The sequence below is a fragment of the Cervus elaphus genome, chromosome 23 (genome assembly GCF_910594005.1).
Source record: "Cervus elaphus chromosome 23, mCerEla1.1, whole genome shotgun sequence".
NCBI lineage: Eukaryota > Metazoa > Chordata > Mammalia > Artiodactyla > Cervidae > Cervus > Cervus elaphus.
The window spans coordinates 6938306-6955701 of NC_057837.1; the positions used below are offsets into that span (position 1 = coordinate 6938306).

Genomic DNA, 17396 nt, shown 5'->3' on the forward strand with positions numbered 1-17396 from the left:
GCATGCCACCAAAAGCTTTCATTTACTACCTTAAATTCAATTTTCAACAAAAAGCCACAAAGTTTATGACAAACATTTAAAAATGCTCCTGATGGTTTACACAAATAAGGGTGAAACTGTATTTCTGAGAGTCTGTCTGGTGGTTAGAAACGGCCGTGCTTCGGAGAGATCTCACACACTGAACCATTGTGAGCATCTCAGCAGCACCGCGTTTTAAAGCCCCTCCTTTTTCCTCCCCAAGGACATCTTCTTCAAACATCTGGCACAGCAAGTGAGCACGTGGAGAACAAATGCAAAATTAACCCAAGTGCTATCAAAGAAAGTCATAAAAATAAAACCCAGCCAAATTGGATTTGGGGGGAGCTTCTGGTTAAACTTAGTAGATTAAATACATGCATTTATCTCCACTCCTTTCTCAAATCCCAGTAAACTGGGGGAAAGGGAAGGGAAAAAAAAAAAAAGAGCCATGGCCCAATAAGGACAGAGAAAGAGACAAGGGGAAAACAGAAAAACAGACCTTTTAGAAAAGAGAAGGAAGATAGACAAGTAGTTGCTTACCTAGAGGACCTGGGAAAACTTCCATGGGGCAGGGGGGTGAGGAGGTGAGGAGGAAGGAAAAAAGGCTGCTTGGAGTTGGGGGACACCTATAAGAAGCCACTCCAGTTTTATCATAAAATCTAAAGACCAGAAATTGGAGGCTTCAAGTTCTGGAGGCAGGAATGCAGGGTGCACCTGAAATAAAGCTGGTCAGTTGAGAGGGTCCAAAAGGATCTTCTAGACCAGGATGGGTAAATTATGACCTGTCTAGTTCACAGCCTATTTTTGTGCTGTCTGCAAGCAAAGAATGTTTATTTTATATTTTAAAGGGTTTTTTGGTTTGTTTGCTTTGCTTTTTTAAGATAGAGAGAGGGAGAAGGAAGAGGAAGAGAAAAATCTGTGATAGAGACCAAAGTGTTGCCCACAAAGTCTAAAATCCACTCTCTGGCCCTTTATAGAAAGTTTGCTGACACTTGATCTCAAGTCCCAGATTCCTGTCTAGAGAGGAAGTTACTCCTCCCCAGCCCTAGAGGAAGCAGGATATTTACTCTCTAGAGAGGGTGAACCAGAGGGACTGGAGGCTCGGGTCATTGGTCTCAGCCCAGGGTGGGAGGGAGGCTCCACACTGAAGTTAGGGGCTGAAGGGGAGCCTTTATGTGAAACAACCTGCTCTCTTCACCTACAGGCTCCACGCAGGCGAGAAGGCTGATACCCTCCAAGCAAGAGACTGGATCATTCCTTTTCAGTCTCAAGAGTATTTCCAGTCTCAATTCCAACCAATTCAAGACTAAGAACCTACTTGAGAGAACCTAAAAACATCACTCGTCCTTGCTTTATGGTGATGGCTTCAGGATGACAAGTGTGACTCACATACAAAGGGCTTTCAGCTCAGCTTCTTGGTGCTTAGAGAGCACAGTTCCGTTCAGTTCAGTTCAATCGCTCAGTCGTGTCCGCCTCTTTGTGACCCCATGGACCACCACACACCAGGCCTCTCTGTCCATCACCAACTCCCGGAGGTTACTCAAACCCATGTCCATCGAGTCGGTGATGCCATCCAACCATCTCATCCTCTGTCGTTCCCTTCTCCTCCTGCCCTCAATCTTTCCCAGCATCAGGGTCTTTCCCAATGAGTCAGCTCTTCACATCAGGTGGCCAAAGTATTGGAGCTTCAGTTTCAGCATCAGTCCTTCCAATGAACACCCAGGACTGATCTCCTTTAGGATGGACTGGTTGGATCTCCTTGCAGTCCAAGGGACTCTTCAAGAGTCTTCTCCAACACCACAGTTCAAAAGCATCAATTCTTCTGTGCTCAGCTTTCTTTATAGTCAAACTCTGACATCCATACATGACCACTGGAAAAACCATACCCTTGACTAGACAGACCTTTGCTGGCAAAGTAATGTCTCTGCTTTTCAATATGCTATCTAGGTTGGTCATAACTTTTCTTCCAAGGAGTAAGCGTCTTTTAATTTCATGGCTGCAATCACCATCTGCAGTGATTTTGGAGCCCCCAAAAATGAAGTCTGCTATTGTTTCCACTGTTTCCCCATCTATTTCCCATGAGGTGATGGGACCAGATGCCATGATCTTAGTTTTCTGAATGGAGTTTTAAGCCAGCTTTTTCACTCTCCTCTTTCACTTTCATCAAGAGGCCCTTTAGTTCTTCACTTTCTGCCATAAGGGTGGTGTCATCTGCATTCTGAGGTTATTGATTTTTCTCCCAGCAATCTTGATTCCAGTTTGTGCTTCATCCAGCCCAGCACTTCTCATGATGTACTCTGCACAGAAGTTAAATAAGCAGGGTGACAATATACAGCCTCGACACACTCCTTTTTCTATTTAGAACCAGTCTGTTGTTCCATGTCCAGTTCTAACTGTTGCTTCCTGACCTGCATACAGATTTCTCAAGAGGCAGGTCAGGTGGTCTGATATTCCCATCTCTTTCAGAATTTTCCAGTTTGTTGTGTTCCACACAGTCAAAGGCTTTGGCATAGTCAATAAAGCAGAAATAAATGCTTTTCTGGAACTCTCTTGCTTTTTCTATGATCCAGTGGGTGTTGGCAATTTGATCAGTGGTTCCTCTGCCTTTTCTAAAACCAGCTTGAACATCTGGAATTTGACGGTTCACATACTGTTGAATCCTGGCTTGGAGAATTTTGAGCATTACTTTACTAGCGTGTTAGATGAGTACAACTGTGCAGTGGTTTGAGTTTTCTTTGGCATTGCCTTTCTTTTGGATTGAGTGAAAATTGATCTTTTCCAGTGCTCTGGCCACTGCTGAGTTTTCCAAATTTGCTGGCATATTGAGTGCAGCACTTTCACAGCATCATCTTTTAGGATTTGAAAGAGCTCAACTGGAATTCTATCACCTCCACTAGCTTTGTTCATAGTGATGCTTCCTAACGCCCACTTGACTTCACATTCCAGGATGTCTGGCTCTAGGTGAGTGATCATACCATCGTGATTATCTGGGTCATGAAGATCATTTTTGTATAGTTCTGTGTATTCTTGCCACCTGTTCTTAATATCTTCTGCTTCTGTTTGGTCCATATCATTCCTTTCCTTTATTGAGCCCACCTTTGCATGAAATGTTCCCTTGGTATCTCTAATTTTCTTGAAGAGATCTCTAGTCTTTCCCATTCTATTGTTTTCCTCTATTTCTTTGCACTGATCTCTGAGGAAGGCTTTCTTATCTCTTCTTGCTGTTCTTTGGAACTCTGCATTCAAATGGGTATATCTTTTCTTTTTTCCTCACAGACAACCTAGAATCACCAGCTCTTTCCATTAGGCCTCTGGGGATCACAGAGAGCAAAAAAGCAAAAAGGTAATAGAGGGAAAACTTAGGCAAATACTTTGAGCAGAAGAAAAAAAAAATTTTACAGGCGGGGGAAGGGGAAAGATTCCCTGGCAGTCCAGTGGTTAGGACTTGGCACTTTCACTGGGAGGGCCCAGGTTGGACCCCTGGTTGAAGAACTAAGATCCTGTAAGTTGCAACCCCCAGAAGCACAAGAAAAGAAAGAAAGAGGTAAGACATGAGAGAAAAGAACATTTTTAATCACAACAGGCCAGAAGATCCAATATTTGATTAAAAGGAGTTTCAAAGAGAACAAATTTTTTAAAATGAAAGGGAATAAATTTCAAAAGAAAAAACAATTCCAAGAATTGAAGGATGAGTATTCAGACTGAAAAGGCTCATAAACCTCCCAGTATAATTCATGGGGCAAAAAAAAAAGTTCCATGAAGCTGTATCACTATGAAATATCAAAATACTTAGAAAAGAAAGGTCTAAAAAATTTCCAAATGGGAAAAAAATGATCACCGGGAAGGCAAGGGGATTATAATGGCATTGGATTTCTCAATAGCAACACTGGGATCTAGAAGATTAGGAGGTAACATTTTCAAAATGCAGACAGAAAATTATTTCCAACCTAGAAGTCTATCCTTGGCCAAAATGTCAATCAAACATGAAAGGAGATTGAAGCTGGACAAAGTCTCAAAGAATTCACCTCCCGTGCACTCTTTCTCAGAAAGCTGCAGGACAAAAGTACCTTGGCAAAATTAAGGAATAAGGGAAATAATGAGAAAGAAATGAAGATCTGGGGACGGGGCTTCAAGACAAGAGAAGACAAACGTATTCCTAGGTGACGCACAGCTACAGACAGCCTTGGACAGCCAATGAACCAAAATGACAGAGAGCCAGAGGAAGCTGGAAAGGTATTTCCAAACGGGAAAAAATTTAAACTTATAAGATACATGCTGAGTTTTAAATTATTGACAGGAAATGTCTCACATTTTGAGGGAAGACAGAGAATAAAAGAGTGGTTAAAAAAAAAAAGTGAGGCAGATATTAACTGCAGACAAAATACGAATTTCTACAGAAAATGAAATTAGAATCACAGCACACTATGTAGCTCATATGTCAATGGCTAGAGTAAAAAATATAAACTCATCCATATGGATGAACTAAAAAGTAAGAATATAATACATTAAGAAGAGAAAAAGCCTATGTGGGTGAGTGTAGGTTGGAAGTTGGAAATATAAAGGAACTAAACGCTTGCCTTCCCTGATGTAAAGATGATAACATCTAAATTTGATATCCAAATAGTATTTAAGATTGAAAGATCAAGAAATAGTAGTATAGACATGTTATGTTGAATTATAGATGTAAGTTTTAGAAAAAAAATAGTTAAGAGAGTTAAAAATAGGAGCTTAGGAGGGTCGGGACAAGGAACTACCTATTTTCAGGATAAGCCTAGGGGCACTGCTTGTCTTTTTTTAATTCATGTGTGCATGCACACGTGCACGCACACACACACAGCTTTGCAACAAAAAAGCAACACATATTTAAACTGCAGAACCAGAGTACAGTTTTTTCTCCTCAGCCCCTCAGAGAAGAGGGAAAGGAGACAGGGAATTCACAGCCACCAAGAAGCCATCCTAAGGCCCTAGATCCATACTGTCATGTTCTGTAGTTTTATTTCCAGAACCACCATGAGAAGGCTTTTTATGATCATTTTACAGACAAAGAACCTGAGGTTCAGAGTGGTTCCATGATGTGTTACAGCCATGCCAGAGCTGGGGAGGAAGGCTTCCTCCCATGTTTCTCTGAGCCCACGATCGTGCCTGCTTTGCAGCAGAGCCTCTCGGAACAGGAAACTAGGGATACGATTACATCCCACCACACCTGCATGAAGGCTCTTGACACCTCTACAGATGTTCCTTTCCCACCACATCCAGGAACTTCTCCTAGGGTCCCCATAACACGTCTGTGTGCTTAGTCACTCAGTCATGTCCAACTGTTTGTGACCCCATGGACCGTAGCCTGCCCGCCTCCTCTATCCATGGGATTTCCCAGGCAAGAATACTGCAGTGAATTTCCATGTCTTCCTCCAGGCAATCTACCTGCCCCAGGGATCGAACCTGTGTCTTCTGCATCTCCTTATTGCAGGCAGGTTCTTTACCACTTAGCCACCAGTGAAGGTCCAGCACTTATCCAAGCACAAAACCTTCTACCTCTTCCTTCTCCAAGGACTCAACTCTTCAAACCACATCAAGTCATATGAGTTCCTTGTGGTTGCACCTGCTCCTGCCATGTCCTTCCCACCAACAGGACCCTTGTTCACTCTCCTGGTCCTTCCTGCTCCAATCACACACCCCTTAAAAGGAACGTGTACGATGTGCCAGGACTCATGGGGCACTGGGGATGCTGCAGTGAACAAACGAGGCTCCTGCCCACATCCAGCTGAGCAGGTTGGGAGACAGGTAATGAACTCATACATCAACAAGGAACCCACCCAGCTGGTAGGAAGTGCTGTGAAGAAAACATATCCCGGCAAATGCTGACAGGTGTGACTGGGGCTAACGCTTTAAGTCAAGTGTCAGAGAAGGCATCTTTGTAAGGCACCAACCATGTGAAGATCTGTTGAAAGAACATTCCAGGAGGATGAACCAGCAAACGCAGATACCCTGAGGTGGGGAGGAGCATGGATGTTCAGTAAATAAAAGGAGGCTGGAGTGGCCAAACTAGATGATGGAGGGGGAGGGAGGGCAGAATCTGAGTTCAGAGAAAGGCAAGGCCACCTCACATAAGGTTACAGGGGGCTTGTGAGCCCAGCAAGAAGTTTGGATTTTACTCAAAGTGTAGTCAAAGATGACAAAGGGCTTTAACCAGGACAGTGCTAGTGTTCATTTACATTTGTATAAGATTACTCTGCTGGAATAGATCAGCAGGCAAGTGTGGAAGCAGGAAACCACTGAAAAAGCCTGGTTATGAGTTTCCAGTGGTTTGGGTGAGCCTGGTGGCAGTGGAGACAGTCAGCAGGGGGTGGGTCCGGGGTACATTCTGCAGGCGGAACCAATAGGGTTGTTCGTAGAATAGATGTTGGTGTGGAATACAGACATCAAAGTTTACTCTAATAAGAAATATGCACCCCAGCTGTGATTGCACCATTAAACCATTCAGAAATGTTCAATGATTCCCAAGTGCTCATGGAACAATGTCTAAACTCCTTAGCCCAGACCTGCCTTCCTCTCTTCCCAAACTTATATCCCTATTTATTTTCACACATCACTCCAGTCAAACTGGACTTCCTATATTACATTTCCTTAAGATTTCCCCCTGGGCCCACTGTTGTGAACTGTGCTTCCCAGTTCCTTTACCCCCATGAACTGAAATCTATTATTTTTTCTTTATTTCTTTCTTTTTAAATTTTCTTTACTTCTTGGCCAGGTCATGTGGCATGTGGGAATCTTAGTTCCCCAACCAGGGATCAAGCATGTGCCCTTGCAGAGGAAGTATGCAGTCCCTACCGTGAGAGCACCATGGAAGCCCCTTAAGTTTATTCTTTAGCTCCAAGGCCGTTTATACAGAAAGTGAGTATACTCTCACCACTTTAGGGTGAGAGTATATGACTCACCTTTGAGGCCCTCTTAGTGACTAACAAAGTACATGAACTTGTTCACCGCCTTCCCTGATCCCTAGCGCCCTGCAACACATACACACACTCCTGCCACAGCACCGCCGTGTACCACGGGTGCTCGGAAAGGGTGTTGGGTCCCCTGGGCACCATGGAAGCTCAAATCAGAGCTCCTCACCCTCAAAGTGCATTCATTCAATGATTTAATGAAATAATGATTAAAGTGCTATATTTGAAGATTCTAAAAACTTCATGGAAATACTCAGATTTCATATAATCACTGTGGTGTTTTAAAAAGCAAAGCAAACCAATACTGACTCAGACAGAAGGCCCTGTTTTGATTCTCAAGGTAGTAACTGTGTGGTCTTAAGCAAGGCATTTTTTTTTTTTTTTTTAATTTCTATGCTTCAGTTTCTTCAACTATAAATCATGGATATTGTAAAACACCTTTCTGAGTTGTTGTCAGGGTTCAATTTATATATATGAACTTTGTAACCTCAGAGGTGCTACTTAAACATTTGGTGGTAAAAATCTTAATGGTAAGAAAGACTTAAACATTTTGCTCATCCTCGAAGATTACCATGTTGAACAAGATCTATTTCTATACCTTCCTGATTAAACTTCTACAACAGCCACAACTAGTCTCAACTGACATTCAGTGACTGGATGGTGGTGGTGACAGGGTATCAATTTTCCAAGTTAAAATATTAAACACTGTTGTATAAAAGGTAGCAACATTCTTATTCTTCCCAGTAAGAAAAATTCACTTAAGAGTGAATGTTCGGCTCTGTGATATGCTTTCTATAGTCAAATAGGGAATTGGGAGGCAAAAATTAACTAAGACAATTCAAAGTTCCATATGCAAGTGATTGCATAAAATAAAGATTAAAAGAAACAAAGAAATAATAAAAATTAATTTACACTACTAAAGTATCTCAAATTGATTCTTAAACATCCAAATCTCTAACTACTATATAATGAAATTACAGTTACAGATGCTAAGAAACATATTCACTCTGATCAAATGTGTATAATCTGTATATTCATTAAGATTGTAAATCCAGACTGTACACAAATGAGATACCTACTGATTGTATTTGTGCCATATCTTTAAGGATGAAAAATTTGAAGAAATTTAAGAAGAAAATCCCTGTAAATATGAATGCAGAAAAGTTAACGGGAATACTAATCCATATTCTTTTCACTGCTAGTGCCAGAATCCCGATTAGCATGATTTTAAGTAAAAAGATGGATTCACTGGCTCATGAAATCCAAAAGGAAGAACAGACAGACTCCTGGAAGCATAGGGGTGTGAGGGGTGTCAGGGACAGCGGGAAACAGCTTCTCCCGTGCAGAGGTAGTGGCCATCCACAGACAGCGCCAGAGCAGTGTGCCTGACACGGCCTTCGCCAGAGAGACCCTGTCCTCGTCAGCTTCCCCACTCTCAGACACCGCCAATCAGACCTCGGCAGACAGGAAATCCGACAGGCCTGGCTTTGGCTAGGGGGTAAGCCTACAGGAGTGGAGGCACAGATGGACAGACAAATCCCCAGACGTCCAGAAAACACACATGGATAGAAGACCGGGCTACACAACCAGGAGCCTGGTGCTGTCCACTTGAACTTGGACCAGCCACTTTATCGCTCTGAATCTTGCTTTCTTCCCTCATCAGAAAAACTGACAGACTAGACCAGTAAGTCTAATGTCTGACAGACTAGACCAGTAGTCTAATGTCTTTATCGGGTTTAAAGCTTCGTGTCTCCCCACCAGCAGCAACCAGACATTATCTGAGGCCAGTAAGCCAAAGCATTAGACCTCCTTTTGCAAAACCTGATACAACACTTCCTCTTCAACATGTGAGAACTCATCAAGAGAGTCTATTCTACAGCCAGAAGGCAGCTCCTAGTGTTCTGCTTTCCTGTCGCAGTTAACAAAGAAACCTTGTGGTTTCAATACAATTCTGTGCATTGCTTTCTCTTTTTAAAGTCTGGATGACAAACCAATTGAATGGCATTTTCTTTTCCAGGAATTACACATATATCGGGAAAGATATATTGATAAGGGTGCAGGGTGGCAGGGGTGAGCAAAAGGGTGAGAGAGAGAGGGAAGAATGATGATGATTTGTTTGGAGGTCCAGTAAACAAGAAAATGGACTTGGAAATAAGAAGTGTTCCCTACTGAAAACAAACACCTCTAACTTAAAAGAACAAGAGACATTATAAACACTCTTTAGACACAAAAACAGGCTAATAGTTCATACTTCCTGAAAGACCAAGAACTTCTCCTCTAAAGATGCATTTAAGTTAGTCAACATAACTTTCACAGATGTGAAGTACTGCAGAATGACATGAAGACCACATAACATAATGAGAGGATCTAGTCACTGAGTTCAGAGATGACAGCTCCGTTAATGAAGAGTCACTCAATTCTTCTGCCTTTGAGATGCCTTCAAGATTGACAACATCATGCTATGAGACAGATATTAACTGCCTTTTCTCCTTTCCTGCTCCCACAAAAATCCCAATGGAAGGATCATTACTAAGTTTGTTAGGCAGGCGAGAAACTGACGGAAAGAAAGGCATAAGCTGAGGCACAGGAAGAAAAATGACCCACGGAAGCACTAGGGGGAAACAGGTGAGCAAGGCACCACATGACTGGTCCAGAGCCTCTCATGCCAACCCTAAGGACACGCCTGCTCCTCAGAACCCCACCTCCACCACAGCTCCAGAGCGGCATCCTGATGTGTGGCTTTCTGGTGATAAGCATAGTTTTAAAGACTGCAAGTGAACTCCTTAGAGAGGAGAGTTGCAATGAGTCAGGCTGAGTTGAGTTGAGCTGAGTTGGGAGAGCTGATTTGAGTGGGGCGAATGACTCTTTTGAAATCCTTTATCTAACAAAATTTGAAATACAGGGGAAGTTAATTTATTTTACAACAGAAAACTCTAAATTATAATCAGAACAAAAATGTATCAGAGAGACATTCAATCTTTGGATAAATTTACTGATTTCTGCCACAAAGATTAAGAGCAAGAAACCAAATTAAGGTTTCCATTAAAGCCTCTTTCTTGCCTTAACCAAACACTGAATGTATGTACCTGATACTATTCTAGAAATGACAGGAGACTTTTTTTTAAAAAAATTGACAGGGATTCTGACTATACCAGCCCAACACACTACCTGCATGTGGAGGGATCCAGGATTCCACAACCTCACCCTTAAGCAACGACAACAGGATGAGAATGTGAATCCCTAACAGAGAACACTTCATGCAAGGATGTGCACAATAAAGGACAGACACGGTATGGATCTAAGAGAAGAAGAAGATATTAAGAAGAGGTGGCAAGAATACACAGAAGAACTATACAAAAAACATCTTCATGACCTGGATAACCACAATGGTGTGATCACTCACCTAGAGCCAGACATCCTGGAAGGTGAAGTCAAGTGGGACTTAGGAAGCATCACTATGAACAAAGCTAGTGGAGGTGGTGGAGTTCCAGTTGAGCTATTACAAATCTTCAAAGATGATGCTGTGAAAGTGCTGCACTCAATATGCCAGCAAATTTGGAAAACTCAGCAGTGGCCACAGGACTGGAAAAGGTCAGTTGTCACTCCAATCCCAAAGAAGGGCAATGCCAGAAAATGTTCAAACTACCACACAATTGTACTCATTTCACATGCTAGCAAGCGTCATACTCAAAATCCTCCAAGCTAGGCTTCAACAATACGTGAACCGAGAACTTCCAGATGTTCAAACAGGATTTAGAAAAGGCAGAGCAACGAGAGATCAGATTGCCAACATCCACTGGATCATAGAAAGAGCAAGAGAGTTCCAGAAAAACATCTACTTCTGCTTCACTGACTATGTTAGAACATTTGACTGTATGGATCACAACAAACTGGAAAATTCTTAAAGAGATGGGAATACCAGACCACCTGACCTGCCTCCTGAGAAAGCTGTGCCGGTCAAGTAGCAACAGTTAGAACCACACATGGAACAACAGACTGGTTCAGAATCGGGAAAGGAGTGTGTCAAGGCTGTATATTGTCACCCTGCTTATTTAAACTTACATGCAGAGTACATTGTGCCAAATGCTGGACTGGATGAATCACAAGCTGAAATCAAGATTGCCAGGAGAAATACCAATAACCTCAGATACACAGATATCACCTTTATGGCATAAAGCGAAGAGGAACTAAGGAGTCTCTTGATGAAGGTGAAAGAGGAGAGTGAAAAAGCTGGCTTAAAACTCAGCATTCAAAATATTAAGATCATGGCATCTGATCCCATCACTTTGTGGCATATAGATGGGGAAACAATGGAAACACTAAAAGACTTTATTTTCTTAGGTCCCAAAATCACTGCGGACAGTGACTACAGACATGAAATTAAAGATGCTTGCTCATCGGAAGAAAAGCTATGACAAACCTAGGCAGTGTATTAAAAAGCAAAGACATCACTTTACCAACAAAGGTCTGTATAGTCAAAGCTATGATTTTTCCAGTAGTCATGTATGGATGTGAGAGTTGGACTGTATAGAGGGCTGAGCGCTGAAAAACTGATGCTTTTAAACTGTGGTGCTGGAGAAGACTCGAGAGTCCCCTGGACTGCAAGGAGATCAAACCAGTCAAAACAAAAGGAAATCAACACTGAATACTCATTGGAAGGACTGATGATGAAGTTGAAGCTCCAACAAATAATGCTATAGTGGACATCTGGACATTTACCTTTGCATTTATTTAATTATGAATAATATTAAATGTCTATGAGCCATTTTCATTTCTTTCTCTGTGAGTTGCCTCCATATCTGTGACACACACAACTTGTTTGCCTCCCCATTAGGCATTCTCCCTTTCAGACAAACCTCTAATTCTGTTTCAACAGAAATCTGCCCAGCTTCCCAATCTCCTTTGCAACTGGCAGGCCAAATGGCGGAGTTTCTAGCAGAGCTTGTTAAGGGCAGGCCTGATTAGCATGTATCTTACTGACTGCTGCCATTGGCCTAGCATGTGGGGCCTAGAGGTGGAGCAGCCATTCTGTGGGCATGAAGGATGAAGCCACCCATAAAGACAGCCTAACAGAAAGAGCTGAGCCCCCCAGCGCACTGTGACATCACTTTGGGCTGGCAGACTTCTTACGTGAGAAAAGGCAAGCCCTCCTTTTGTTAAGCCCCTGTAGCTGGGTTTCTGGCACATGAGACAAACAGAATCCCAAACTGAAAATCTGCTTTATCCATTTCTCTACTGGGTTCTTGGATTTTTTTCCTTACTAATTTGCTAAACTCCTTGGTCACATGTAGTATAAATATTTTCCCCCGGTCTGTCATGTATCTTTTGATTTTGTCTATATCTTTCTTTTTTGTATAGACAAGTTTTTAATGTTTATGGGGTCAAATCTATCAATCATTCTCCTTTATGGCTTCTGTGTTGGGAGTTTTGCAGAACGGATTTATGTAACCCAAAATTATGAAAATAAGTTATCCATGTTTTCTGACAGTGCTTTTATAATTTCAGTTTTTACATTTAAAACTTCAGTCTACCTAGAATTAATTTCAATGTAAGGACTGCAGTAGAGATCCTGCTTCACTAACATAAATTTTTTATAAAATTCATCTCTCACCCACTGATTTGAAATGCACTTGATCACATGTTACATTCTCACATATATGTGCAAATAGATGGGGAAACAGTGGACAGTGGCTGACTTTTTTCTGAGCTCCAAAACCACTGCAGATGGTGATTGCAGCCATGAAATTAAAAGACGCTTACTCCTTGGAAGGAAAGTGATGACCAACCTAGACAGCATATTAAAAAGCAGAGACATTACTTTGTCCACAAAGGTCCGTCTAGTTAAGGCTATGGTTTTTCCAGTGGTCATGTATGGATGTGAGAGTTGGACTGTGAAGAAAGCTGAGCACCAACGAATTGATGCTTTTGAACTGTGGTATTGGAGAAGACTCTTGAGAGTCCCTTGGACTGCAAGGAGATCCAACCAGTCCATCCTAAAGGAGATCGGTCCTGGGTGTTCATTGGTAGGACTGATGTTGAAGCTGAAATTCCAATACTTCGGCCACCTGATGTGAAGAGCTGACTCATTGGAAAAGACCCTGATGCTGGGAGGGATTGGGGGCAGGAGGAGAAGGGGACGACAGAGGATGAGATGGCTGGATGGCATCACCAACTTGATGGACATGAGTTTGAGTAAATTCTGGGAGTTGGAGATGGACAGGGAGGCCTGGCGTGCTGCAGTTCATGGGGTCACAAAAAGTCGGACACGACTGAGTGACTGACTTGATACCTAGATTATTCTGATACATTGATGAAATTATTAACATACAGATACCAATGGCTTTGTTATAATTTTACAGTATATTCTACCTGACTGGGCCTCTGCTTATTCAGGCTTCCCTGATAGCTCAGTTGGTAAAGAATCCACCTGCAATGTGGGAGACCTGGGTTTGATCCCTGGGTTGGGAAGATTCCCTGGAGAAGAGAAAAGCTACCCACTCTAGTATTCTGGCCTGGAGAATCCCATGGACTATAGTATTGTACATGGGGTCGCAAAAAGTTGGACACGACTGAGCGACCTTCACTTCACATTAGTTTCACATTAGTCATTATTTGCACAACATTCTCATTACTTCCATGTGATTGTTTCATATGATCTTAAAAATAGGCTCCTTTAGTATTCCTGTCTCCTCCTCTCATTGGAATTTTCATATGAACATAATTTAATAAATTTATTTGTGATTTTGCTTAGAGTCTGGGTGTCCTGACAAATTTTTCTGAAGAAAGCCTAAAGATGGAGTTAGTTACATTCTTGATACCTCCAAATGCTGAGGCCCTGTGGATTTTTAGACAAGGAAATATGACATGGTATGTCTAAATAAAATCTGCAAGCATGCCTCTCTATAGTTTAAAAGGATCAAGTAAGTATATTTACAGAATGTCTTCTGAGAGATAAATTTGATATGAAAAATCAAATTATTTTTTCTCCATGTTCAGTTCTTATTCTTCAGATCCATCCTATCATATCTATGACAGGCTATAGTTGTAGTACCATATAGTACTCTATAGTAGCCATCTATAGTACTCCCTAATCAAGAAAATCATTCTCAGTAATCCTCAACCTACTCATACAAAATAAGACAAAATCAAAACAAAACAATTAACCCTCGGTTCTATGAGGCTGGATGGCAAGTTGTTTTTGAGTGAAGTGAAAATACTCTTGATTGTCAAAGCTTTAGATTCACTAATCAATCATAAGTGCAATGCATGCTAAGTCGCTTTAGTCATGCCTATAGCCCAAGGCTCCTCTGTCCGCCAGATTCTGCAAGCAAGAATACTGGAGTGGGTTCCCATACCTTCCCCTCCAGTGGATCTTCCCAACCCAGGGATTGAACATGATCTCCTGCATTGCTGGCAGATTCTTTATGCTGGGCCACCAGGGAAGCCTCATACATATACAAAACTGTTTAAAACATGAAAAAAAAATTTTCTGGGTAGATAAAGTTATTATTTATGGAATTCTAGATTCCATTTTTGCTAGACACCATGTAATATTTATAATATAATCCAAGGCACTAATGTTTATGAGCAATGACTTTTACTTGAGGAGGACTATGCCGGTATTTTTTTAATCTTTTTGTTTTTTGAGCTATAGCTGATTTACAATAATATATAAATTTCAGGTGAACTTAATCAGTCCTGAATATTCATTGGAAGGACTGATGCTGAAGCTGAACCTCCAATACTTTGGCCACCTAATGCGAAGAACTGACTTATTGGAATAGACCCTGATGCTGGGAAAGATTGAAGGTGGAAGGAGAAGGGGACGACAGAGGATGAGATGGTTGGATGGCATCACTGACTCAATGGACATGAGTTTGAGTAAACTCCGGAGTTGGTGATGGACAGGAGGACTTGCGTGCTGCAGTCCATGGGGTTGCAAAGAGTTGGACACAACTGAGCAACTGAACTGAACTGAATATAATGATTCACGATTTTTAAAGGTTATACTCCATTTCTAGTTATTTTAAAATATTGGCTATATTCCCTGTGCTGTACAATGTATCCTTGTAGCTTATTTATTTTTTACATATTAATGTACCTATTAATCTCCACTGTCCCTCCTCCCTTCCCACTCAGTAACCACTAGTTTATTCTCTATATCTGTGAGTCTGGGATTTTGATGTTGTTGTTGTTACACTCACTAGTTTATTTTTTAGATTCCACATATAAGTGATATCAAGATATTGTCCTTCTCTGTCTTACTTATTTCACTAGGCATAATGTCTTCCAAGTCTATCCATGTTATTACAAATAGCAAAATTTTATTCTTCTTTATGGCTGATTTGTACTTGAGTGTGGGTTTATCATATCCTCTTCATCCATTTATCTACTGATGGACACTTAGGGTGCTTCTATATCTTGGCTGGTATAAGTAATGCTGCTATGAACATTGGGGTGCATATATTTTTTTAATTAGTGTTCTCGTCTTCTTTAGATATATATCCAGGAGAGGAATTGTTGGATCATATGGCAACACTATTTTTAGTTTTTTGAGGAACCTCCATACTGTCTTCCACAGTGGCTGTACCAATTTACACCCCCACCAACAGTGTACAAGTGTTCCCTTTTCTTCACATACACACCAACATGTGTTATTTGTGATCTTTTTTGATAGTCATTCTGGCAGGTATGAAGTGATATCTCATGGTTTTGATTTGCATTTCTCTTATGATTAACAATGTTGAGCATCTTTCCATGTGTCTGTTGGATATCTGCATGTCTTTTCTGGAAAAATGTCTGTTTGAATCTTTGCCCAGTTTTTAATTCGGTTGTGTACTTTTTTGAAGTTGAATTGTATGAGCTATTCATATATTTTGGATATTAGCCCCTTATTGGTCATATCATTTGCAAATACTATTCTTTTTCTCCCATTCAGTAGGCTGTCTTTTTGTTTCGTTGATGGTTTCCTTTGCCACACAGAAGTTTTTAAGTTTAATTAGATCCCATTTGCTTATTTTTGCTTTTGTTTCCTTTGCTTCAGGGATAAGAGCCAAAAAAAAAAAAAAAACTCTACAATTTATGTCAGAGGGTGTTCTGTTCTCTTCTATGAGTTTTATGGTTTCTGGTCTTATATTTAGGGCTTATTTTTGTATATGGTGTTAGAAAATATTCTAACTTTATTCTTTACATGCAGCTGTTCGGTTTTCCCAGCACCACTTACAGAAGAGAGTGTCTTTTCTTCCCTGTATATCCTTGCTTCCTCTGTCCTAGACCATAACTGTATTGGTTTATTTCTGGGATTTCTAGTCTGTATCATTGATTTTTGTGCCTTTTCTTGTGCCAGGAACATACTGTTTTGATTACTGTAACTTTGTAGTATAGTCAGAAGTCAGGGAATGTGATACTTCCAGCTCTGTTCCTCTTCCTCATGATTGTTTTGGCTATTCAGGGTCTTCTGTGTTTCCATACAAATTTTTAAATTATCTGTTGTTGTTCTATGAAAAATACTACTGGTATTTTTATAGGGCTGCACTGAATCTATAGATTGCCTTGGGTAGGCTTGTTCATTTTAAGAATATTAATTCTTTCAATCCATGAATATGGTATATCTTTCCATCTATTTGTGTCATCTTCAATTTCGTTCATCAGTGTCTTACAGTTTTCTAAATATACCCACTTGATTCGGTAAACAAACACATGATGAAATAATGCAGATACGCACCTAGGAGTGCAGGGGACTGTCTCCACCAATTACCACACAAAGTTTACCAAAGGACCACAGACCTGTACAACTTGGTTTACTTTTACTTTGTAAGGGCAGATCTTGCTCACTGACTGTGCTGAAGCATATGACATTGAGACTTCAGATCAAGCTTCTGACTCAACCTTAGAGTTCAGTTTAATGTACAACTACTTGCTGTACTCTAGTAAACTTTACTTTTAAGGAAAGAAATCTGTCTCACTGTGGCAGAATGTCTTCATACAGTCTTTTTCTGGAAAGCTTGATAAAATGCTGGTATTGTGATATAATAAGAAATATATATATTGGTCTTTATTCAGGATTCCTGGCACACAATTCCTAAAACCCTTGTGATTTCCTGTATAAGACCAATAGGTGCATCTTAATATTTAGTTTTGTTCCATGCTCCTGAAAGAGCTTCAGAGCAATAAAAGTGAAATTACTGTCTCTGGTTAATTACAATAAACCCCTTTCAACCACACCAGAATTTATGTTAATGTGGTGACTCTTGGAAAACCCCTAGGTAACCTAAGAACAGGGGCTGGTTGCCAGGGGGACCAACCATGTGATTAGAGGGTTAAAACTTTCAGACCCATACCTTTCACCTCAGGGCAGGGAGAAGAGTTAGAGGTTGAATTAATCACCAATTGGCAATGATTTCATCTATCTTGCTTATGTAACAAGGTCTCCAT

General features: G+C 40.9%; 1 protein-coding gene across 4 annotated transcripts in view; it reads right to left on the reverse strand.

The window, feature by feature from the left end:
- Positions 1–17396, reverse strand: part of TASP1 (taspase 1) — a 247254-nt gene that overhangs the window by 51638 nt on the left and 178220 nt on the right. The window lies entirely within an intron of this gene.